This window comes from Ochotona princeps, chromosome 6 (genome assembly GCF_030435755.1).
Source record: "Ochotona princeps isolate mOchPri1 chromosome 6, mOchPri1.hap1, whole genome shotgun sequence".
NCBI classification, from domain to species: domain Eukaryota; kingdom Metazoa; phylum Chordata; class Mammalia; order Lagomorpha; family Ochotonidae; genus Ochotona; species Ochotona princeps.
The window spans coordinates 54,947,519-54,973,173 of record NC_080837.1 but is presented as its reverse complement, the minus strand read 5'-3'; the positions used below and the strand labels follow the sequence as shown (position 1 = coordinate 54,973,173).

General features: G+C 38.7%; 1 protein-coding gene across 4 annotated transcripts in view; it reads right to left on the bottom strand.

The window, feature by feature from the left end:
• The window catches only part of NPAS3 (neuronal PAS domain protein 3), an 830,044-nt gene that overhangs the window by 535,613 nt on the left and 268,776 nt on the right, over positions 1-25,655 (bottom strand). The gene's annotated exons all lie outside the window — the stretch shown is intronic.

Genomic DNA, 25,655 nt, shown 5'->3' with positions numbered 1-25,655 from the left:
ATAATGGATAAACTTAAAGAAATTTGTCAAACTCAGGGTGGGGAAGATATTTAGAGCATAGTTTTTTTTCAAGTGTGTGTCCATGTGTGTGAGTCCAAGTGTATTTTATTACAATGGACAGTGTAAAACAAAACGAAAGCAATCTCTTTGGACTCTTTTGAAAGGGTCTCCCTCTATTATATTCTAATTCCTCGCAAATACAGAGGAAACTGAAATTCGTAATACTCGGGAGTAGATGCTGAGATCTACTAGTAGTAATTTACCATTTCCTAGATTTCAATCAGGGATTGTTCCTATTCATAATTTACAAAGCCAAAATCAATCAAAAATAATTATAAATCAATCCAAATGAGTAAAATTATTTATTTACATTCCCCTACCCCTGAAAGAAAAAGAAACTTTTTCTATGAATAAATACACTGCCTATTAGACCAATTCTGTGTGTGTGGGGGGGGTAAAACAGATAAAGTTTGGTTATTTGAATATTAAAATCTATCAAAGCATACTATGTGACTGTCTATTACAAGTATGGATTCTAAAACTTCCTCTTACATGAAACCAAAATTAGAGTGGGGTGGCTTTAGGCAAGTCTTGAATTTATAGACAAATGTTAAGCAACACTTACAAAATAAAATTGCAAGTATACTCTAAAGAAATCTATTGCTTCTTGTTTTCAAAAAGAAATGTTTTGATGAATAACTTAAAATTCCAAAATTTATTTAGCTCTGTAATACAGATTGACCTAAACAAACGATTTGGGGTGATACTCTTCATCCTGAACAACAGCTCTCTTTCAAAGTATCCTGTTTTCTTTGTAAATAACAATAACCCATTTTGCTGGCAAGCGAACTTTGTAAATGAGACATGAATTCCCCTCCTTCTTTGACCACCAACCATGGAAGCTCAAGGAATTCCAACAAATTGCTGGAAACTAGGTAGAAGTTACACGGAAAGGATGAGGGAAAGTCCCAGACCAGGAATCTGATCTTCCAAGATCAAGGCTAAATCATCTTCAGAAATCTGCATCTGAAGCTATTTATTGGTAACAGGGTGAGACCAGGCCAGATCAGCCCACCCCACACTGAATGAGAACACAGGCCAAGTGGAAGACAAACCCCACAATCATGCAAAAGAAACAAACTAATGGCTCACTTGGCAGTAGCACACTGAGGAAAGAAAAAAATACCACACACACACACACACACACACACACACACACACTTTGATTTCACAATGTCTCTCCAGACCAAATAGTCCATTATTTACAGATACTGTAGTTGGGTTGATCTGCTTCGTATTATGATTATTACTATTAGCAATAAAATGTAGCGCTTTTTTTCCACAAAGAAAAACTGCAAATTAAATGAGAATGAACAGTTTTATGGATGCTGATCTCTTTCCAAAGTCCCACTACGCTTAGAAACATCAGCTGTGAACAACACTGGCAGGACTATCTCCCGACACCTAATTTATTTAAACATTCTGCTCATAATGTACCCAAATTATAGACATGTATTGAGAAACTTCAAAGCAGGGTTATTTTTCAAATTTTATATTAACTGTAGTTTGCCAGAGTTAGTAAGGAATATATTTATTAGTGAGTAAGAACAAAACCAAAGGCATACTTTCTGTTCATACAGGCATTTGGTCAAATTTTCCTGATCAACACATCCGTAATAGTTTTCCAGAAATAGTTTTTAAAAAGAGCAGCAGCAGCAGTGGATCATTCTGCAATTAGTTTCCTGTACAAATTCCTCCAAGGTTTCCACAAAGATTATAGCATCTCCTCATTCAATTCATGAATACATATTTCCACAATGAGTTGTATCCAGGGGCAAGAGTTTCCCTAACACTATTAACATTAAGGAACTATAATCAAATTGTGACTTATTTTATATTTGACAATTTCTCCAAAAATTTCACCAATGAAAAATGTGACTGATCATTTAGCTTACTAATTCATTACATCTGTCTAATTCATTACTTTTCTCCCCCATGGCTAAGTTAGTTGGCTTTATTATTTTTCAAAGCTGCTAGAATCTGTAACTTTACAAATGGTCTTTACACTAGTTGCCATAAAGCGATTCTTCTATAACAGGAAGGCATTATTTAATATATAATTAACTCAAACATCCCTGTGCCAGGCACTTCAGGAGGTTTTGAAATGGTGACAGTGAAATAATAAGACTGAATCGAAATACCAAGGAAAAATTCCGAATGGAAGTCTTAGGCATGAAGATAGCCTAAGACTCACTAAGTTGTTTCACTAAGGTGAGTCATTCCAATTACCAGAGAGAGAGAGAGCGAGAGACAGAAGAGAGAGGAGAGAGGAGAGAGGTGTGGCACTGTCACTGAACATGAAGATTTTGAAGACCAGATGGTAAGGTGTTTTGGAAGGTGGAGTGGTAAGATAAGGAGTTATAAAAGTACACAAAGGTTAAGTACAAATTCCTTTTTGTTTCAAAGCCAAGAAAAAAATGCCACTGAATATTATCATAGAACAAAGTGACACGACACTTTCTTCAGAGAAAGAGGATGAATGGAAGCAGCTACAGGAAAAATTAGAATGAGAAGAGGGAGGACCGAAGAAGAGCCTTCTGTCAGAGTCCAGGTACATCGCAGTACCATCCAGATGAGAAAATGAGAGATTCGGATAACGCAGAAAGAACCAGCATGGGCAAAGGGAACATCTAACCACTTGCCATGAAAGGCAAGACTCAAGGTCAGCTACTCAACTTACACATGGGTACTTGGGTGGGTGGCAATTTTTTTCACTGAAAAAAAAAAACATGGGAGGTGAAATCAGCTTTAGATACACTGAGTTCAGCGCTGAATGTCTTGAATCTAAGAGCTCTGTGGAAATTGAGGCAAATTCATAGTGGATAAATGAAGACATGGACACAGAACTCCTGAAGAAATCTAGAGTGGGAGGTGCAGAATTATCAGGTACGAGTGGTTATTGGTGAGTAAAACCCCAGAATGGGATCTGGGAATTTAAGTGTATAAGAGTGACCAAAATCTTAGAGATGGTCATCCTGGTGGGTGTGTGGAGGATACAAACCTCATAAAGTACAAAAATGAGAAACCTGTCGTGGAAGCATGGGCTAGGGACAGTGATGATATAAAGCCAAAGGGGAAAACAGTAGAGAAAAAGGAACACGTAGTGCACTTTGGACCACTCAATGCATTAGGCATCTTTTCAGATACACACATGTACACCTAGGAATACAGTGTATATATACCACTCAAACTAAGAGTGGACTCCTACCCCTGAGCAGACACTTCACTCATCTATTTAACTTAAATATCACATGAGGGCTCTGGAAAAAGTTCATGCAGGAGACAGCATTATGGCAGAATGACGAAATCACCACTTGCTACACAAGCCAGGTCACACATCAGATTGCCAGTTTGAGTCGAGGCTGATCCTTTTCCGATTCGGTTCCCTGCTAAAGTCCCTAGGAGACAGAAGGTAGTCCAAGCAGTTGGGTCCTGGCAATTCATGTGGGAGACCTGGATGGAGTTCCATTTCCCTGTTTCAGCCTAGCTTAGCCTGTGCTGCTGTAGCCATCTGGACAGGGAGCAACAGAATGGAAGATCTTTCTGTCTCTCTTGCTCTTTTAAAAAAATAAATAAATCCTTTTTTTAAGTTGATGCACAATGAGTATTATGAAATAGATAACTTGAGTTTAACAACATTTTGTGCACCAAAAGAAATTTATCTTTTAATTTCATTTCCCATGAACTTTCTAAAGTATGCTTCTACTGTGGAGTCAAATCCATAAACTGTAGGCTAACAAGAAACAAAATCAAGTTTTTCAGAAATGCAGTCCTGTGGGACTACATCCATTTTCACCCATTCCTTGAATGTCTACACACACGTCATGGGGACGAGCCAATTGCTCAAGTCAGTAGAAAAGTCACACTATCTTATCACGTGCTTAAACACAACCTAACTAGGTACTAATCTACCAGGTTTATTATATCTATCTATCTATCTATCTATCTATCTATCTATACAGAAAAAAACAGAGGCAGAAGTAGGGAATAAGCAGTAGGCTTATTTCATCAATTATGAATGTAAAGGAATGAACAGTCACAGAGTAAATTAACACGTATTTCCATCCCTAGGTCTGGGCCAGATACTTTCTAAAATAAAAAAAAAAAGAAAGTAGAACTTTTTTTGAAATTCAAGTTGAAAATGCAAGTTAAAGCTAGGTATTGGTATAAGACTATTCCATGGATATATTTCTCCACGTACCCAAAGAAAATATTATTAACATAATATTAAACTGGAACAACACCATGCTGTTTTTGTAATTTAATATTTTTACTTGTTAGATTGTAGTAAAGATTTCTCTCATATTTGCTCTGAGATAATATCTTTGTTATATAACATGCCTGATTTAAAATTAAGCTATATTTATTTCCAGGAGAGGAAAATATGAACTACAGATAAATATGGAAAGTAAAGATGATACTGAAGGACACAGGCCACAAATAAAATGTAGGGATGGATTTCAGATGAAAAGTCTTTGTATTCACTGGGGCGTGGGTGGTACCAGCCACAGAATGCAGAAAGAAGCTATAATCACACCCAATACAGACATCCCCACACAACACAGTATAGTCAGAAAACATCCTTTCAGACATAGCTGACTTCCGTATATGGAGGCATATCCACTGCACCCTAAGCAGGATGCAATTCTGCAAATACAGAACATTTGCTTTTTTTTAAACCCAGTTGACCCTCAACTTATTCACAGCCAAATTGAAAGGACACTCTCAGAAAAATGAAGTTCTGTATAGGAAGAGAGAAAGGAAAATGGCTAGGAAAAGAATCGCACTGAATAGTATTGATAAGCAAGATTGATGGCTTCAGATCTCTCTTTGTGTTTACCCACAAAAGGCAGCGTGCAGCAGCAGGCTCGGCTTGTTCTGGTGAAAAATGAGCACAGTTAGTAGACCGTCTACCTCCCAAAAGTACTTTCTAGAACGCCAGCCATCCTTTTCCAGTGAACACCACACAGGTCCAAGAATCTGTACAACTTTTGAGGATGCAGTTACAATTCATATCAATTTTGAGAAATAAAAATATATATATTTGCCCATTTTGTTGGCCTGTTTCAAGTATAAAAAGACTTTATAAATAAGAGAAGATTGTTATGGAAAACAGTATTTAGGTTTTTTTTTTGGCAAGCAAGTAATGTATGAATTTTTGGAGAAGTAAAATACGTTAACTATAGCAATCAACAACCCTGTCTTTCAAACAGCAAAGACTGAAAAACGAGCATACACAAAACAGGACTGGGGGAGAGTCCCATTCATAACAACAATCGAACCTGAATAGTAATCAATTTTGAATGTAAAGATCATTCAAATAAACTGAACTGATGGATCATCCACATAGGGTGCAAGTCAAAGTAAGCAGACAGTCCACTTTGGAAAGTGTCTGGTGAATTGATTTAACAAGTTTAATGTGAGCATCAGTGTGGGGCTATTACTGATCGTAAGCTTTACTGATGTTATTTGTTCGCTTGGAAAAATACCGCTCTTTGGAATGAGCACATTAAGGCTAAAATTGCAGAGAAAACCCTATTACAACTTTATTGCTGGCAAATTGGAACCAAACCTTGTCTGTATATCAATTACTTAGAGTTACCACAGAGATAAATCCTTGTTTTTTTTTTCTTTTCTTTTCTTCTTGCCTTTTTTTTTTTTCTGTCTGTATAGGCGCAATCTAAAAGATAGTGATGAGAAACTCCTTATTATACCCTACCAACATCACTGGGTTTTCTTAGCAATTTCGAGAAATTGTCAATTAAGTTCTTTTTATTAGGTTCCAAAAGCTGTTAAGTCAAACACAAATCTATCATAAGGCTTGTAACAGCATGTTATTTAGGCACATTTCAATGCTTCATTCTTTCATTATCTACCTACCCCAATGCAACTGCAAAGTTCAAGCAAACTGAAGGAGCTTCTCATGTGTTTGCGGGGCGGGGCGTGGTCACAGAAATTTGGATTAAGCATCTTCTCACTGGTTAAACTCCCCGTTTTTAATATAAATGGGAGTGGAGCAATAAAATGATTTCCTATGTGATAGCCTGGCTTCCAGACTAACGATCATGGAGGTGATGAGTGTGACACAGTTACCCGTGACGATAAGCACTCAAAAGGCATGAAGTGTCAGGAAGAACTTTTGCACACTCACACAAGCACGTCCATTATTTGCTGGTTTCACCTGTGAACTACGGTCATGAACAGGCGGCATTTCGGTCTTGAAGATGGACGGCACAGTGAAGTGGCAGGGATGACAGCGACAGGGAAGGGCCTGTCCCTGGTGCTCCCTGACCTAAGGCGGGGTCAAGGCTTTGCAAAGACAATCCTGCAGGTCCCCAGGAAGCAGGAAAGAGTTCGTACCCGTGGAGGAGCGACACAATAGAGGTACACAAAGGTCACCCCAGAGGCACCTGCTGCTCTGACCTTCTGGACAGTCCAATGGGGCGTAATAGGAAGGGAAGACAACATGGCACATAATTCTAATGAATAAATATGGCCCGGTGCTACTCAGGAGCCTTGCACTGGAGGCGTCCCATGACAGTCACATTTCAGATAACAATATTTTTAAAAAAAGAAATTAAAATGGAGTCAAGCAAAACAGCTACCGAGGAATACTATGCCTTCAGTTTGATCTGTCGGACTCATTTTGGCTGTTGACTCCACTTTCAAAAACAAAATGCCTGCCCTATTTATTCAATAAAAACAAATCCAGTTCTAATCTTTTAAAAATGTAATTGTCTCTGGATAGAGATTTCAGCTTTTATTTATCTCTGGGGACGTGTCCCTCTTCAGTTTGAACCTGACTCCTGACTTTTGAGGAACGAACACCAGTAGGGTAAATTTGCTTCCAACAGGTACTTACAAAAGTAGGTAACAGGGCCCAGCGCAATAGCATAGTGGCTAAAGTCCTTGCCTTGCATCCGAGGGGATCCCATATCGGCGCCGGTTCTAATCCCGGCAGCCCCGCTTCCCATCCTGCTCCCTGTTTGTGGCCTGGAAAAGAAGTTCAGGACGGCCCAAAGCCTTGGGACCCTGCACCCATGTGGGAGACCTGGAAGAGCTCCTGGTTCCTGGCTTCAGATTGGCTCAGCTCCAGCCATTGAGGTCACTTGGGGAGTGAACCATCATCTGATGGAAGATCTTCCTCTCTGTCCCTCCTCCTCTCTGTGTATCTGACTTTGTAATAAAAGTAAATAAATCTCAAAAAAAAAGAGTAGGTAACACCGTGTAAGCCTAATTCTCAATTGAAACCAGCACACAGGACAGAAAGCAAGTGTATGTGGGCACACTGAAAAAAGTAATGCATTTGCAGAATTCCAAAAGGCACCCACTGTGACTCTCACTGTTCTGGCTTTGTAAGAACTGTTGGTCTTGAGATCTGATTTTGTATTTAGGTTTCCATAGCATTTTGCTATACCCTGACTACTTGGTTACAGGCTAACGACATCTGAAGAGGAAGAAGGTCAAAGCTATCATTATGGTGGTGACAACCAATCACAGTAGGGGAAAAATAAGTTTTATTTATTACTCTTAACACAAGAAACCTTTACTGTGGAATATAATTGCACTGTCACTACACACCAGAGATTTTTAATCCCCAATCATTTCAACATATTTTACAGTTCATTACCTTTCCAGCTAGATATAGCAGGAAGGACTCTCCTGAGCCTATACAAAAGCATTAAAAAAAATCTACTATTTTTACACTCGTATTTCAACCACACGAAAATACTGAATAGGGAATTTGAAAGGGCTAAAGTCTTCTATATTTCAAATGAACACTGAAATGAAAATATACATCTGATAACCAATTTTCAATCCCTCTACTAAAGATTGTGCCATCCGAGTATGAATCATGTAAAGAAACCGAGATGGAGTACAACACAAGTTAGAATTGTAAATTGTTTTATGATAACCAGCTTGGCAGCAGCCAGGCTGAAGAACACTGAATCCTGCAGCTTACACACAAAGTTATGTTGCCTTGAAGAAGAAGTTACCAGTTACGATTCCCCTAAGTTCTAGTAAGTGTCACTGTGGAAAGGTAAGTGGTTATATCACTGTGGATTCTGTTCAGCAGAAACCTACCACTTACAGTCATTTTTCACCCGTCGTGGCTCATGTATCTTGTCCTGCATGGATTGCATTTAGACTTCATCACAATTTTGCCATGGCAGAAGTTGTCTAGTTAGCTCAAGTTTAACCAGGGAACTAGAATGCATATTTTTGACACTTCCGCATCTGAGGTACTTGTCTTTGAACCTGAAAGCAGAAACTAGGGTACATTTTCATTTTCCTGAATTCTCACCAAGTCATCTGTACTTCACTACTGAGGATGCTTTTGATTAAACAAAAAGTTTTCTGCCTGAATCCTTCTAAAGATACATGACGGAAGTGACACACCCTCTCCCTCATGAATGACGTATGTTTGAAGCTAAACTGTTCCATTTCTAGCCTGAATATGTTTTTCTTTGGGGATAGTAGCTAACATATGACAGAATATATTTATTTGACTTGGCAAGAATTTTTTTAGAATGTCTCATGGGTTTGCAGTGCAAGCCCACGTCAGAGCCTAACGTCGCGCTGCTGTTACACGCCAAGATCACTGGGTTTCCACTGTCAGCCTTTGTCTAAGCAAACTAAAGTCCACTTTTTCAAAATAACTCACCTACAGGTTTCTCCTCATCTCTGTGTAAAGGAAAAAGATTTTTCTGAGTATTTTTTAAATATTTATTTATTTGTATTTGAAAGGCAAAGTTACATAATGAAAAGGAGAGAGAGAGATGGAGAGAAACAGGGAGGCAAAGAGACTGAATGAGAGAGACAGCATTCATTTGTTCACTCCCAAAATGGCCACTATGGCCAGAGCAAAGCCAGTCTGAAGCCAGGAGCCAGGAGCTTTTCAAGTATTTCACATGGTTGCAAGGGACCAAGCGACTTGGGCCATCCTCTACTGCTTACCCAGGCAATAAACAGGAAGCTGGATCTGAAGTGGGGTACCAGGTCAAGAACCAGCACTCATATGGAATGCCAATGCTGGCAAGATAGAAGCCCCATCTGAGGAATGATTTTCTTTTGAAAAATTATTTTTAGTTAAAGGAGTTACAGAAGTGTAAGAGTGAGGGAGAGACGGAGAGAGAGGTGGGGAGAGGATGAGAGAAAGATCATCCTATGTCAGTTTATTCACTCAAATGGCCAGAGTTGGGTCTATCCAAAGCTGGGAGCTAGGAGTTTCCTTTTATTCTCCCACATGGATGTAGGGCACCAAAGCCTTGGGCCATCCTCTACTGCTCTCCCAGGTGACTCGCAGGGAACTGGATGGGAAGCAAAGCAGCTGGGGCACTAACCAGCAGCCATAAGGGATGCCAGCGCTGCAAGTGGAGAATCAGCTTTCAATGCCACTGTGTCGGCCACGTTCTGAATCTACATAATGACCTCATCGGAACAAAAGTAATGCACAAAACGAATGTCCTCCATTCATCATCAATGATCTCACAGACTGAAAAGCTAAGCCAGCTCTGTGGCAACCACTGACCTCAAATCACAAATTCCCCTCTATCTGCAGGGGTACTTCACGAAGCGAAAAAGGAAAATGAACATGAAGAGTGAGTGATCGTACCAAACTAGCACAGGTAATACTAGGGAAGGTGAAGAGCGAGTGCTAAAATATTTACCCAACATTTCTATTTTAGAATGTAAAGAAATTTGCACAGATACAGCTCCAGGAAGTTCTGCCTTCACAGGCTATCTCAATAGCACATATTAGGTTAATGACTCTATTATTTTGGGAGCAACACATTTCCTTTCAAAGATTCCTCCTGCAATTAGACTCAAAGCTCTGAAGGCGGCAAAGAAACAGGCTAGTACCCATGTTCCTCCGTGGAGTCAGGCTGCTGGTCCCACTCTGGGTGTCTCCTGTCGGCTTCCCTCTGACCTGTCAGGTGGCCACTGATGGTCTCAGCCAGGCAGATGAGGAAAGTGGGGCCCAGAGTGCAGGAGAAACTAGCTGATTAGTGGCAATGCCAAGCAACAGTCTCAAGTTAGCTGCCTTCTACATGCACATTCTATCACCAACTATAAAGTTGCCAAGATGGAGAAAGAAGAATATAAAAAGCACAGCTTCATTTATTTTTTTAAAAAAAGTGTTTCTTTGAAATGCAAAGTTACAGGAATGGTGAGGGGGAAGAGAGACAGAGAGAGAGAGAGATCTTCCATTTGCTGCTTTACTGCCCGAATGATCACAATGGCCAGGCTGAAGACAGGAGCCAGGAGCGTCCTGCAGCTCTCTTGCATTAGTGACAGGGGCCCAAGGCTTTGGGCCATCCTCCACTGCTTTCCCAGTCCATTAGCAAGGAAGTGGATCAGAAGCAGAGCAGGTAGGTTTCCAACCAGCATCGCTATGGGATGCCAGCTCTGCAGAGAGAAGCTTTCCCACTACACCACAATCTCGTCCTCCCTTTGCTATCTGAACTAATGGAAATTAGTGCACAGGATATGGCAAAAACAATTTACTATTAATAACAAAACTGTAGTTTGGTGCTGATGCGGCACACTGGCTGGAACACTTAAAGCTATGATTCATCCAACCTTCTATTTTTAAAGCTCATCAGAGTACAGGACAGTTTAAAGCTTTCTCCCAGCAGAGGCTGTTTGATGGACAGGGCTTCGAGGAAACTGTAATGGCTCCTCAAGCAGCCTGTCTCATGCTACAAAAGTCAAATTTAGTTTGGAAATAATGTTGACTAATGTATTTACTACGACAGTACTCTGAAAATGACTGAGAACATATTCACTTCATGTTCTTTTCTGATCTGACACCATGCTATTGGGATCTCGTCAGCTTATTTGAGTAGTCCACGGTTTCATGGGGAATGAATGCCAACAGCTCACGTTCTTTTCCATTGTTTTTGACAAAATGGGCTTACTCTGTGCGGAACAGACTGACCTTTCAATTAAACCCAGGTACTTTTCTCTTTGGCTTCCTTCTGTTTTGGATTTTTTTTTTCCTCACATACTTCAGATTTTTTCCCTCATATTCTATTGCATGTCTTTGAGTGTTTCATACGCTCAATATGCACGTTAATTCTCTCGCCCTTATCTTGGTACGACCATGCCAACAGCATGCTGGGCAACACTGGAGATTTTCAATTTTGCATTGGTTACACTTAGAGGGCATTGGTTTTTGAATAGTAACCATATCGGGATGTCTACAATATCTCTTTGTAAAATATTTACAATTTCATGCACATGTACAAGTAAGTATATGACCAAAGACACAACTCCATGTTTTCCAAAAGGCTTGGAGAACATTTACCAGGTGCTACTCCTCTTCGCCTCAGTGTCTGTCATCTTGACAAATGACTGAAAGATGGCATTTCTGGCTGAAAGGCAATATCTAGGTTTTTAAAATAAATCATAAGTATTTATTTTCATTTTATTTGGAAGGTAGATAGAGAGGGATCTCCCATAGGCTGCTTCGCTTGCTAAATGCCTGCAATGAGTGGGGCTGGGCCAGAGTCCGATCAAAGCTAGGTGTGAGGCATTCACACCAGGCCTCCCCCTCGGGAGGGAAGATGCAAAGGACTTGAGCCATGATCTACTGCTTCCCAGGTTGCACACAGACAGGAAATGGGATCCAAGTGGACAAGCCAGGACTCACTCCAGGCACCCCCTAACAGGAAAGTCACCCCAAGCACCATCTTAACCACTCCATCAAATGTCCATCACAATATTATCATTTTTAAATAACCTGCCTTTTTGTAGCATACTTTAAGTGCATCTAAAATGTTAATTATAAACAATGCATTTGGTAAGTAGCAGAATGACAAACATATGGTTAGGGGAGGTAGGGAAAGGAAGAAGCATGAGTTGAGAGCTGGATCAGAGCTCCACATGTGAGGCAAGGGCTCTCAAAGCCAACTGTCAGAGTTTGAAGTGTGCTTCTCCCAAATGGATGATTCTGTATTGAAGTGTCTGATGATGCACTTGGGCAGTTTCTGTGTTCAGGCACATAAATAAATGTGTATATTTACTATAAAAACGTTTATATTGCTAGAATTAAATGAGAACATATGAAAGACACTTAGTACATCCTGGCATACAGAAATAAAGAAATATTTATTAGTGTTATTCTCCAGTTAAGCTCATTAGTCAATGGCCTGGTACATTTCCAATGGACATTATGAATCAGAATGTTTCATTGGAGCTACAAACTATTTCATAAAGGCATTCAGTTATATTCAGAAAGCTGCTGCTATTAGGAAAACAACAGCCTAAGAATTTTAAAACAACCTTCTCTGTCAAGGTACAATGTCCTCAGACTAGGGATGGCATTGTGGCAAAACAGGTTATGTCACCACTTGTAACACCAGCATCCAATCAGAGCACCAGTTCAATTCCCAGTTACTCACTTCCTATCCAATCCTCTGCTGATGCGTCTAGGAAAGCAACTGAAAATGGTCTGAGTGTTTGGGATCTTCACTTCTGGCTTAGGAAGACACAGATGGAGTTCCTCACTTGTGGCTTAGGTCTGGCCCAGACCTGCTGTTGCATTCACTTGTAGAATGAAACACATGATGGATGATTCTTCAGCTGTCTCTCACTCTCTCCTGTGTCTCTCTGTGTGTGTGTGTGTGTGTGTGTGTGTGTGCATATATATGTCTTCAAAGAACTATGGTTTTTCTTCAGATCCCCCAAAGTTTAAAATCTGGAAACTCTTAGCCCAAAGTAAAACTTTTCTCCAAGAGCAAGGGCAAAGGCAGGCTGGTCAGTTAAAATGCAAACAAGGGATTGACTTTATGCATGCATTGACAACGTGAGGCTTCACCTTTCAGCACGCCAGGCTGTGCGGGTGTAAAAGGATCTGACTGACGCCCGTTGTTATCATTTGTATTCAACTTCTAGGTATATGGAAACCTGTATCTGTACTGTCTCAGTACACTTAAAGGATACTCATGGATTGAGAATTTAAAAATTTTTTTCCTATTTTCAAGCATCTAATTCGCATGTTCTTCTTGGATGTGCAAGTTTGTATTACAGGTGTCCATAAAACTCTGGAGAAGTTTGGCACAGCGGCCAAGATAGGCTACATCCTGCATTAGGGAGCCTGGAATGCAATCTTGCTGACTTCTTGACTCCAGCTTCCCACTAATGCACCCTCCTCCGAGAGGCAGCAAGTGTTGGCACAATGACTGGAGTGGCTCCCTCCTGGGTGAGATACCTGGATCAAGTCCCAGGTCCCTGGCTAAGACCTGGTCCAACCCTGGCTATGGCAGATACATGGAGGGGCAACCAGTGGATGGAAGATCTGTTTTTTCTCTCTCTCTTTGTGTGCCCAAATAATTTTTTTTGCACAACAGAAAATATTTAGGGAGTAAATTAATGGATTCTGCCTCTCTCTTTCCCTCTCACCATATACCAGTATTTCTACCTCTGCGTGTCCTACAGAATAAAGTGAAAATAAATTTAAAAATTTTTGAAATGTGCATTCCTGGACCTATCCTAACTGTAAAATCAAAGAATATACAAGAAGATTCTAGAACTGTCTTTAACAAGCCCTCCAGGACGCGTGAAGTGACAGGAGAAGGGATTCTAGAAAAAAGTCTTGATAAACATGACTTAGGATCACCAAGAAAGAACAGCATCCTCAGATGCACGAATTACACTAGAAAGCCACTCCAGTTTCCAGGATTCTCTCCAGAAACTTTTTCTGTAATAAGACTTCTCTGTTTCCATTAGGAGGTTTTTCATTTGTTTTTATCCTTTGAGGTCCCAGCAATACAAAACAAAACAGTGTGCTCCTAGTAATAGTTTTTGCAAAGGATGGGCAGAAGGAAGGCAAGAAAGTACAGGCTGTAGGGTTTACACACATACGTAGTACACTGGATTGATTTTAAGTAAATAAGACTCTAAAAAAATCAATATGATTTGTTCCTCTTCCAAAACTTTAATCAAACTGTGCTTAAACTTTAAAAGCCTTTGGGGTCAGAATGGTGGCACAGCAAGCTAATTCTCCATCTTGATCACCAGCATCCCATATGGATGCTGGTATGAGTCCTGGCTACTCTACTTCCAATCCAGCTCCCTGCTAATAGCCTGGGAAAACAGCAGAGGAGGAGCCAAGGCTGGTCCCCTGCACCCATGGTAGACCTGGGAGAAATTCTTGGCTTCTGGGTTTGGACTAGCCTGACTCCAGATATTGCAGCCAATCAGGGAATGAAACAATAAATGGAGAACCTCTGTATCTCTTTCTGTTTCTCCCTCTCTCTCTTTGACTTTCTCCCTCTCTCTCTTTGACTTTCAAGTAAAATGAATCTTTTTTTTTTTTTTTAAGCATAAAAGGTTTCAAGTGGAGAAAACTTTATACTGTACAGGGCATATTTTAAGCAATATGCATTTTTTTGCATTCAAAGAAAATATGCATTTCCACATCACCAAATGACGGAACACTTCAGGAAGAACAATACACCACAGAAAACACATTTGGGGGACTGTGTCCTAGATTTAGCTTGGGACAACGTAAAGCATTTTATCTGTGAAACAGCTATTCACATTTAACCCTAATCCCAGCAAACAGTGACGCTTCACAGAATTCTTTCCTGAGTTGAAAACATGCCAAGAAATCAGTAAGTCATCATTATAACCATCAAATCTCGAAGACAAAGTCACATATGATCCTGAGAGTCTGAACTACGTTTATGACTTGGAGCTTTTCCCCTTTACTGGCATCCCTTCTCCATCTTTACCTTACTTCAGAGAGAATGTCTGAAAGGGCTATAAATTAACAATGATTCACTAAGCTCATTTTTGTTAATTTTTTTTTTAAACAATATCTGAAGAAAGCACCATCTATTTTCTGGCTAAGTGACAGAAAGAATCCTCATTAGAAACCAATACAAATGGGCACTTGCTTAGGCACTGCTTTCAAGGAAGAAAAACCAGGACGAGTGCTCACACAGAAACCGGAAATTCCCACAGCTTCCTGTCTCCCACAGCAGAAGCCCTTGACACTTCCGCTGTCAAACGTAGAAAATCTGATTCCTCTTGGACTCGAGACGGCAGTGATACACCAAATTATATCTTGTAGCTTTCGTTTTTTATTCTCAAAACTATTCTTTTTCTATTCTTTGTTCTGCACCGTGAGTTTGAAACTTTTTGTCATCACTGGAAGACTCATCATTGAAATACTGCAAGAGGACCTCAAGGAAATCACAACTTCCTCTGAGTACTTTGCATATCAATTTGAAAACAAAACCCTAAGAAGGAGACTTTTAAGCAGACTGTTATCAGAATAGCTATTTGCACAGGTTTACAAAAGGAGAAATTAGTTTACCACTTATTATTTAAAACATGAAACTATTTTCGTGTTACATCAATATGCATGTCTAGAAGCTTGTTTAAGGAAACTATTCACCATGCAAAGTTTTAAATGCATAGTATCAAAGAATAATTTTTGACATTTTGATTCATACATGCTTATAAAGCTTCAAGACAACATGGTTTAATTATAAAACATATTTCTACTGCCTTAGTCATGCCAATTAAATTTGATTGGATACTTTCTTTATTCAACAAGCCCCTTTCATGTCATTTTAATTTACTGTCAAAGCAGCCTGAATATTGGAAACTAAATTATTTACTACAGCCCATAAGCCAATAATGTTCCATTTGTCTCGTACAGAAGGAGACTAGACTAACAAGATTATTAAGGACATTACTTGTAATAGCGAATGTCCTTCACTTTATTTGAGCTTCATGCTGTGCTTTCAGAGCTCATACTTCAAAAGAGCTCCATTTCATTCCGTCACAGAACCTCTGATATAAATTATTCTCCACTCCCTTTGTAATATTCTGATCATAGAGAAAGTGGACCCAATATTGTTGGGTTGAAATGGAAGTGTGCTCTCCTCTAAGATAGCTACATAGTTTATTTGTGTTAAACACCTTTGATGCTCTCCCTTGTGCCAACACTACAGAACAGGGAAAAACCAGCTGAATTTATCTAACAGTGCTGCTACTTCACCCACTAAAGTCACCGAACCCTTCTGTTCCCATTTCCCTGAATGGAAACAATGCTTCTAAGATTCTGGGGTAAATAACCAAATCCATCATTTTAGTTTTCAGATAATCACAGAGAGTTCAGTAATCACTGCCTATGAGGACAGACACTTCATACAGAGCTTCATTATTGTGAAATCCTAAGAAATGAATTAAAATGCCTCAATCAGAAGGACTCTTAGAGGCAGGGAAAATAAATACGGCTACGGTAAATGGTAATATGTCCACAGTCCCAGGGAACTCTGCTGAGGTTACTCTCATGCTAAGACTTTATTTAACATCTTCATTAGTGGTCTGCAGAGGGAGGAAACACATCAATTACACTTACAAATGGCAATTAATTGGGGAGTGTTGTAATTATTAGTATAAAAATGAAAAAAAAAAAAAAAACACACACGCACAAAGAGGGCTGCAAAGGCCAAATCCACAGGAAAAAAGAAAAAGTCCGAAAACGACAAGTGGGCGGTAAATTAAAAGGTTACAGGATAATAGAAACACTAACTCCCAAAGAGGTGCTTGGAAGCTACCTTTTAAAGGATCACAAAATGATGCCACACCGGGATCTTACTGCAAACAGGAGTCAAAGGAGAAAGAAGGAGATGTGCTCTTAAGAAGATAGGAAAAGGCAAAGCTATCAAGTCAGAGAAGTCAGGAGAAGCAACGCAAAATGCTCCTCTGACTTCCGGGACACTGAACACAAGATTATTAAAGATGCGTAGTAACCATTAAAATCATAGAATGTGTTACAATAAACAAGTGATTTACTCTAAGCTCAAGGATAAATGAGACATTCCTAACAAGAGTTATCGATGCAAAAACTTCACCTCCTGTCATGAAATCAAACAATGATTTCTCGGATAGGATTTTCGATGTTCCTAGTGTTATTTAACAAGTTTCAGAGGTGTGTATGAAATAAATTACAAATGAGAAAAAGAAAGAAAAAAAAAGAAAATTAGGGATGCAAAACGGAAGCAGGAATTCACCTAATTATAAATATTTATTTGAATTTTACACCGGATCAAATGAATTGTGAGCTGGAGTGTTTTGTGAATGAGTAATCACAGTGAATAGTAAAGGGCTCCAGCTCTCCATGTGAAATGGTATAATCCCATAAATAATACACTTCAAAAGATCATCAAGTCACATGCATACAGTCTTTTGTATACACCTCTGTACAAGGTAAAAGAATTCCACCGCAATAATAGAATCACATCGAGCAATAGATGCAAAGCACATTTTCCCAGGTAATGTGACCTAAGCTATTTAGCAGTGCTTCCACCATTAAGCAGTCAACCATCTTTTGATAAAGGCAAATACAGTTGGCCCTTAGCTACATTTGAGGGGCTCTCTATGCTACCGTGAGAAGCGATACCTTGTTCAAGTTTGTTTTTTTCAGTTACTGCACTGTTTGACTCAATTACAAAAGAAGAAATCTGTTTCTAATTGTATCGAAGTAGATGCCTGTGAAGGTAATCTACTTTCTAGGCAATAGGTCTCAATTTTGATGCTGGAGAACACAAGGGGACAACCCTGTACAAGGCTCAGATTTACACAATAATGGACAAATATTTCGAGGCAAATGCAGCTCATGTTTATGTTAAAAACAATAGCTTATGCCAGCAGTCAGACGTTTTATATCCCTCAAGTGTTGAAAATCAATTGTTTCTTTTTGTACACAAGAGATGGAGATTACCAAGGAGAAACATGACAGAAAATTTGTAGAGATGGTATTGTCCATAAGCAAGATTTGCTTCCTGATACCATGTGATAAAAACTGGACTCCACAGGCCACTGCCTGGTGCCTTAATGAATTCAATGACAATGAATTTTAAACAAAGACTTTTGAAAGGATGGTTTTGCTTTTAACTGTCTTCCACTCCCATTTAATTCACATATAAAAGGACATAGTTTTGAGTCCAAACAACTTATAAAGCCAACTTTTGATCTTCTCTCAAGATAATGGCATACCTGCAAAGTCTTAGCCCCTCCTTGACTGTGTTATCTGTTCACTGAATGGAGTAGCTGCTTTTCCATAAACTCACAATCCCCCTCCTCCCCCCCACACACACATCTCCATCCTTTTTTTCCCCTGAAATAACTCCGGATCATTTAACTAAGAGAAAATCAGCATTTCTCTGTAACAGTGCACTTAAAAAAAAAACAAAACAGACAAAAAAACCCTCCAGCTTTGGACCCCCAGAACAACCAAAAGGTAAGAAATGTTGAGATCAAATCCATGTCACTTAAAGAAAGACAGGCAGGGCTCGGCAGCGTGGCCTAGTGGCTAAGGTCCTCGCCTTGATCCCATATGGCCGCTGGTTCTAATCCCGGCAGCTCCACTTCCTCTCTATCTCTCCTCCTCTCAGTATATCTGACTTTGTAATAAAAGTAAAATAAATCTTAAAAAAAAAAAAAAAGAAAGAAAGGCAGGCAGCTCCTGGCTTCACTCTAGCCAACCCAACATCCTTTGGGTCCTTGATCACATCCTGGATCGACACAAGACCATGCTTAAAAGTCATCCGATGAGACGCCGTGATTTGTCCAAATTCTAACTTACACAAGTTGAGATTTCACCCCAACTTGTGTACATATTAGTTACAGCTGACTAAATGATCAGACATTACACAAAGCCTGATTCTACATACTCATTTTACATGCCACTCTGTGATTTATTCCTCCATTATTAGACCATTTGCCTTGGTAAAAGAACTAATTACCAAATTCACTAACACAAATGGGAAGGACTAACTCATCATACTGGCCCACTAGGTAAAAGTTACAAGAAGAATTTCATTACAGCCTTGATTCAATTATACTTGGCTTTCATTTCAATAACACATGTCCAAAGAGTATCATTTTTTTGTCATTTTAATTTCTTCAGACTTTTGAAATAACATGTAGTAGAAAATGAAATTAAACATTACATTGTAGGTCATTCAAACCACTTGAAATTTTTTTAAAAAGCATTCATTTGTCCTCTCTGTCAACAAAATTTCATCTTCTTGATCCATGATCTACTTAATCTGAAACTTACACATAACCATTAATTGTATATTTAGAATGGTTTACATGTTTTGTAAACCTTATCTGCAGGACTACAAACAGTTGAAATTAGAAACCATATAATAGCAATAAATAATGCTTTAAATAAAATTGAACATATTTTAACGTATTAAATAATTTTCTATGCATAAGCACATGGTCATAATTCACAGGTCCTATGTTTCCTGTTTTGTCAATATCCACTCTAAAATTTGCAACTCTATGACTGTTTAGTATCTGAAGATAATAAGTTTACAATTTCAGTATTTTCTTTGGAGTTAATGTTAGACAAAGGTGTACCTCACAGATTTTGAATTTATCAGTCATATGCTTCCCAAAACTTCCTTTTTGTGAGTCAATCAATGTTTTGCTTTGTTTCTGATATTTCATTTGTAAGAATGTGCTATGAGGCTCTTTGTGCAAGGCTGCAAATTGCATGCTACATATTGCTTATAAAAATGCTCATGAGAAAAACCAACTATATTGTAAAGATATGCATTAAAATATAATTACAGCACATGCAAAAATGCATAGTGTATATATATTCTGCATTCAAATATTTTAATAGTTATCTTCTTTATGTAAATACCTATGCATAAAGTTCTATAAATAAAATTGTAAGATAGAGTGAATAACATTTCAACATAGAAAATGTTTGTATATGCAAATCTATAGTTATATATGTATGCATGTATATTCCTGATTGAACTTTATATACTACCCTCCATTTTGACTGAAACAGTGGAATAACTATCATGTTGCCTCTCTGAAGCCGAAAGCAATTTCCTTTTCTAATTTTAGTTATGCAAAGCCTATGGGCATCATCAGCATTTAGTAATTAGTTTTATAATTACTGCTGTTTTGCTCACTGTCATTCAATTTTTCTTACAACATGGTCTGGGATTGAAACATCCCACATCCACAGCTGTGTAAATTGCTATCCATTTATAAGGCAAAAAAAAAAAAGTAACATTCCACATACATCATTATTCAGTCAAGAATATGTTGCTGGTGGTTAAGTGATGATGCTCTGAGTACATAAGCTGCCCACTAAAATGCCAAAAAAACAAACAAAAAAAGGTATCCCAAGCTCCAGGAAACATATCTAGCAAAGTAGGTTGAAACCATGAAAGATGCTAGATCAGTAAGCCAACAAGAAGTAAAATAAAACATCACCAATGTAAGAATCATTACATCAAAAATGCATTGAAAACACAAAATAATTGTTATCTCTTTCCTAGGAAAGGTGGGTAGAATACATGCTCATTTATTCATGGCTGTTCTGTTAAAAAAATCAATACATTTCTAAAAAATAAATTAAAAGGCCACAAAAGCCCTAAAAAAAAACATTTCAATCATGCCATCTCATTTTTTTCCTGAACTCTACTGACAAGATCAAGAATCCAACTCACTACCTGAATTCTCCAGCTTAACTTCAGTAATAAAGTATAATATCAAAACACAGATTTATCCTTCAGAAAGACTGAAAAGTTAAAAGCTAACAAAAGTTCAGGGTAACGTTGCTGTGGTAACTATGAACTTACACGGCTTCTCTAACAAGCCTGGAGTGGGCTGAGACTATCTGAGTTGTAGTTACATTCCCTTCACATTTATGAAAAAAATCAAGACAAAGTGGTTGCCAAACTTGACAGACTAAAACACCTGAACTGTATGTGGGATGCTTACCAAACATGTTCACAGGGAAGTGGCTTCAACATGGACTGCTCATCCCAGGGTCCCTGTGTAGGATAGATGCACAGGCATGCTCCAGTCCTGAGAGCCCATCTGATCCTAAACAAGCCAGCCAGTCAATCTGTGCCTCAGTTTCCTCCTCTGAACTACACTACACAACTTCTGCCTGACACCACTCATTGGTTGAATGCAGGAGAATAATGAAAAGGACATGAACACTGTCCATAGGCCCACCGTGGTTCCAGAATTTACTCTTTAGACCTGTGGTTACAGCAAAGAGAACCGGCTGGAGTTAGGCTTTCCTTAATGTTCATTTATTTATTAAATTGCTCATTTATTTGAAAGACAAAGACAGAGAGAAGGAGAGAGACACACAGACATGGAGACAAATCTTTCATGTAACGCTTCATGCACCAAATGCTCCCACCACAGCCAAACCTGGGCCAGGCATAAGCCAGGAATGAAATCTGGCTCTCCCACGAAGGTGGCAGTGACCCGACTTCTTGAACCAGGGTATGCTTTAGCTAGAAGATTAAATTGGGAGTGGAGTGGAAACTCAAAACCCAGGGACTGATGATGCTGCCATCCCAAGAGGCATCTTAACCACTATGCTCAAGGTCCACCTCCTACAGAAGCTCTCTAGTTGAAAAAGAAATTCAGTGTGCTTGCTATTTGATTCTCTCACAAATGCTTTCATGATTCCTTATAGCTCAAAGTTTTGCTTCTAAAATGTTTCCAGAGCAGAAACGCATTTTCTATTTCTTTTGTACTCCAAGCATTGGATACCAACAGGTGGTTCATACAATTCTTAACAGATAAATCTACAAAGCAATAAAAGAACATTAATCATCACTGTAAGGTTTTCAACTGGACAACTACTTGATAAGTGACACATATGAGCAAGCCTGAGCTTGAGAGCAAACCAAATGAAACAACTTGATGGTAAGCTAGAGGATCTTAGTTGCAACACACTGTTTCCAAGCAAGGAACAGTCATAAACAAAACTTTTCCTCTTTGAATCTCTTTTAGGAGAGGCAGGGAAACGAAATACAAAATGGACAGAAGGCAAGCCAGAACCTGCCCCACCACTGTCTGACTTTGAACCTGGGTTTAAGGGATATGAAAGTCACCGATAACAATTAACTCAGAGTTTCGCACAACAGATGCTAACTGCCTCTAAGAATTATACCAAAAAAAAGTTCATTATCTTGTATTCAAAAGATATACTTAAGGCTGAAAGATACCTTTGGTCTAATGTTTCTGAGAGTGATGAAAACAATCCAGATTTAAAACTGTTATTTCTTCAGGAAGTGAATCATAATATATATTTTGACCAAATATTGCAATTCAAATAGCCACGTATTTCTTTTCAGAAATGTGTCTTTAAGCATAAATGTGACTGTATCTCATTTATGCAAGGATTCTTTGGTATCTTCCAAATGAAAGTCATTAAAAAAACACTCGTGTTCTCCAAAGAAGGGTTAATAAATTCATTGATTTCTCTTTTCTTTAGTGATCATAATCCGCATTTTTGCCTAACCTGCTGGCTGTAGATTTTTGTTTATTTTTAAAAAGCCCTCGTGAACAAAAGCAAAGTGATCAACCATTATTTCAGTGAACAAAAAATCCACAAACTCCTTCTTTGTTCATACCATCCTTTAATTAATGCATGCAGCTGAAAGGGGCCAAATGAAACACAGGAACAAGGGTTTGTCCAATGCATTTACTCAGGGGAAGGCATTGTGGCACAGGGAGTTAGGCCACTGTTGTGGGATATCTGTGTCCTATATTCAAGGGCCAATTTCAGTCCCAGGTATCCTGTTTCCTCTCCACCCACCCGCTAATGTTCCTGGGGATCAGCAAACTACAGTTCGAGTACTTAAATCTCTGTCACTCACATGGGAGACCCTAGCCTTGTCCTGGCCTATCCCAGCAGTTGCAGCCATTTGAGGAGTGAGCCAGCAGAGGCAACATGGATCTCTCTCTTTTCTTCCTTCCTCCATCACTCTGCCATTCAGAGAAAAAGTTTCTAAAAAAGACACACTGAAACCAATGGACCTCACCTCAAAAAGTTCTATGGCAGAAAGGGATTGAGGAGGTAGGACAGGCGTTCATTCCTCAAATATAATTATTTTAAACTTAAGAAATACAGACAATATCAAATTTACTTTTAAAGCCCATATCTTCCCTACCAATGGGCAGTTCACTTACAGATTGATGTAATTTATCTTCCACAGATGGTTTTATGCAGCAGGTAAATTCTATATATATATTCCAAATTTTACTCTTGCCACTTACAGTTATAACTGCGATAATACACCTGGTCAAGTCCTCAGAAGGCCTGAAGAGCAAATCTCTCACCACAGCTAGATCTTTACAGAAGGCACAATCTTCAATCAGATTGCAACTTTCTGTTCATATTCATGAAACTGGTCATTTTTAGTAAACTTAATCATTTCTTCAACAGGGAAAGTGAAAAGATTCGATTGGGTCTTGTTTTTAATTGTTATTATCTTTGTACATGGCCAACAATGTGACCTCAGTGTACAACATGGTCCGGTCTGGTCCCATACGGCCCAGACTGCTTTGCCCTCTAACTTTCTCCAGCTCCAGCTTTAGTTTGTTAGAAATGAATTGCCCAGAACACCAAGAAAGAATGCAAGCCTCAGAGTAGTTAGAATGCAGCTATCCTAAATGGAAACTTACTGAAGACAAAGGATGTAACAAAATACAACTGGAGAAAACACAATTCTCTCCCTAAAGGTCCCATATCCCTGAAATCTCTGTGTAACAATTCGATGATTAAATTCCTTTTTGAATCTCTAAATCCCCCAAGTCTGTTTCCTGCTTCCTTCACTGTGTGGTCACCAGTTGATTCAGACAAGATTGCTAGAAAGTTTCCAGTGGAAAGATTCAGAAAATCTTATTTACCACTCACCCAGACCTGAAAAATAGCGAGTTAATGGAAAGTCTAATAAAAGCGTAATTATTAATTTGTAAAGGCCATTGTTGTCAGCAAAATTGCCTTAAAAGGATGGAAAGAATATGCTGTCAAACCAAAAATAAGGTTTTAGAATTTTCAAGGAATCTTTTATCGTAAATACATGTTTCAGAGTTGTGCTGTCATATGAAGACTTCGTTTCCACAAGTGTACTATCTATTATATAAATTAGCAGCATACTCATGGCTAGTCAGAAATCACACTGTGCATTCAATATGCACATTTTGAAAGAGTATTCAAGAAGGATCTGCACAGCAACAATATAAAGAAAACAGCCCAACACAAGTATACTATAGAATAATTGTTTCTTTTTTTTTTGTAGCATATGGTAAATATGCTCTCCAGTAAATCATAATGTGTTTTGTCAAGAGATTCAAGATGAGTAAGTACTTTAAACACTCTGGCTGAGTTCCCTTAAGGCAACGGAGGGAAGGAAAGGTCACCGCAAAGTCCTTTCTACAACTGTTAATGCCTATCAATTCCAACAAAGTATTGAAGGGTTAAACGAGCATAAATGAGCTTTATTGTCAATCATTACATACCGAAGAATAATTAACTCACTATGTTTATTTATCTACTTTTGCTACTTGATTAAATGAATGACTGATGACAGGTTCCTTGTTTTCTTTTCTTCTTTTTTGTCAGTATAAATGATCAGTATGAAACTAAATGGTGACATTAAGATGCAATCATTAGCAACCTCATCCAACAGCAACTACATCCAACAGCTTATGTCTCCTTCGCTGCTGAGAAACCTCATCAGACCCATTCATGCCCCAAACAAACCGGGAACACACTCAGACGCATTCTCTGGTCAACACTTTCCCTTCAATTTCCACTCACTTTACTGGGGGAAGAGTTACGTTAAAGGCAACTCATTGCTTTGAAAAATTACTGAAAATAAGGCAAAATCACAGCATTCTGGCTTCAATGTTGGTAAACCATACGAAGTGTGTTACTGGCAGCATTTGTGGTCTTTATTAAAAAAGGGAAATATTAAGAAGTCTTTGAGATAGATATACTCAAAATTAAAATCAAATAGTTGGAAATCATTTAAATAATCTAAGATCTGTCATAATTTAATTATTTTTGCGTGGATTTTAATTCTAGTCCTCTGAAAGTCCAGTGGTTAACTTTAGTAAGATTCAAAGTATTCAATCAAAATGGAGATAAAGTTTGTCTAAATGTTTTGAGGACAAGTGGCACATGGTACAATGCGGACTCTTCTTCAGGCCCCAAATGCACTGTCAGGATTACCTATCCCCCAAACCACCAGTAAACAATCACTTAAGAAACTGGTTCTAAGACATCTAATTTGAACTCACCGTTCTGCTGAAAATTGCTTAATAATTATTTAAAATGGTGTCTCTGTTGGATAATTTTTTTAACTGCAATTCTTTAAGAATCAACAAATGTAGCATCACAGAGGAGTGCTTCAGAGAAGAAGTAAGAGAAAGGAGAGGGTACAAGAGGCAGAAATAAACCCAGAGAGGTGACCACAGAAAAAGAATTCTGAAAACGCAGATTGCACTAACTCATCAATTATAGGAAAAATGAGATTTGCCACACACATAATTCAGAAGAGGAGAATGGGCTCAGCAAAGCACTGAAGACCCTGGAAACTCAACGAGACACTGGTTGCAACAGGGCAAGTCATTCTACCATTTCACATTACCAGATCACACTGTGAAACAATATGAAAAACTGATTTAGTGCCTTGAAACACGAAATCGTAACATGGCTTCAACTTATGCACAACTATGAATGATTGAAAAAGTGTGTGACTGTAGGTGAGGAAGCTGTTAAG